Genomic DNA, 832 nt, shown 5'->3' on the forward strand with positions numbered 1-832 from the left:
AAAAATATTTATTTTGAAAGGGAGAGAGAGTGTGAACAGGAGAGGATCAGGAGAGAGGGAGAGAGAATCCCAAGCAGGCTCTGCAACTGACAGTGAGGGACTGGATCTGAGCAACTGTGAGACCATGAGCTGAGTTGAAATCAAAAATTGGACCCTTAACCGACTGAGCCACCCAGGTACCAAAGGACATAATCAGCAGGGTGAAAATGCAACCCACAAAATGGGAGAAAATATTTGTAAATCATATATCTGATAAAGGATTAATATCCAGAATATATAAGAACTATAGCTCAAAAACAACCAAAACACCAACCAGATTTAAAAATAGGCAAAGTAGGGGTGCCTGGGTGGCTCAGTCGGTTGAGCGTCCAACTTCGGCTCAGGTCATGATCTTGCATTCTGTGATTCTGTGAGTTTGGGCCCCACATTGGGCCCTGTGCTGACAGCTCAGAGCCCAGAGCCTGCTTCAGATTTGGTGTCTCCCTTTCTCTCTGCCTCTCCCCTGCTTGTAGTCTCTCTCTCTCTCAAAAATAAATATTAAAAAGAATAAATTTTAAAAAATTTATTTGAGTAGACATTTCTCCAAAGATAGACAAATGATCAATAAGCATGGGAAAAGATGCTTAACACTACTATCATTAGGGAAGTGAAAATGAAAACCACAATGAGATACCATTCACACCCCTAAGGATGGCCATTATCAAAAATACAGGATTATATGTGTTGGGAAGCATGTGGACAAATTGGAACTCTTGCATAAAATAGTGTAGCCAGTATAGGAAGGGAAAGTCCACCACCCTGACTCTAATCTCCAGGCTCCTACACTTAAATC

This window comes from Hyaena hyaena, unplaced genomic scaffold (genome assembly GCF_003009895.1).
Source record: "Hyaena hyaena isolate Hyena2069 unplaced genomic scaffold, ASM300989v1 scaffold_390, whole genome shotgun sequence".
NCBI lineage: Eukaryota > Metazoa > Chordata > Mammalia > Carnivora > Hyaenidae > Hyaena > Hyaena hyaena.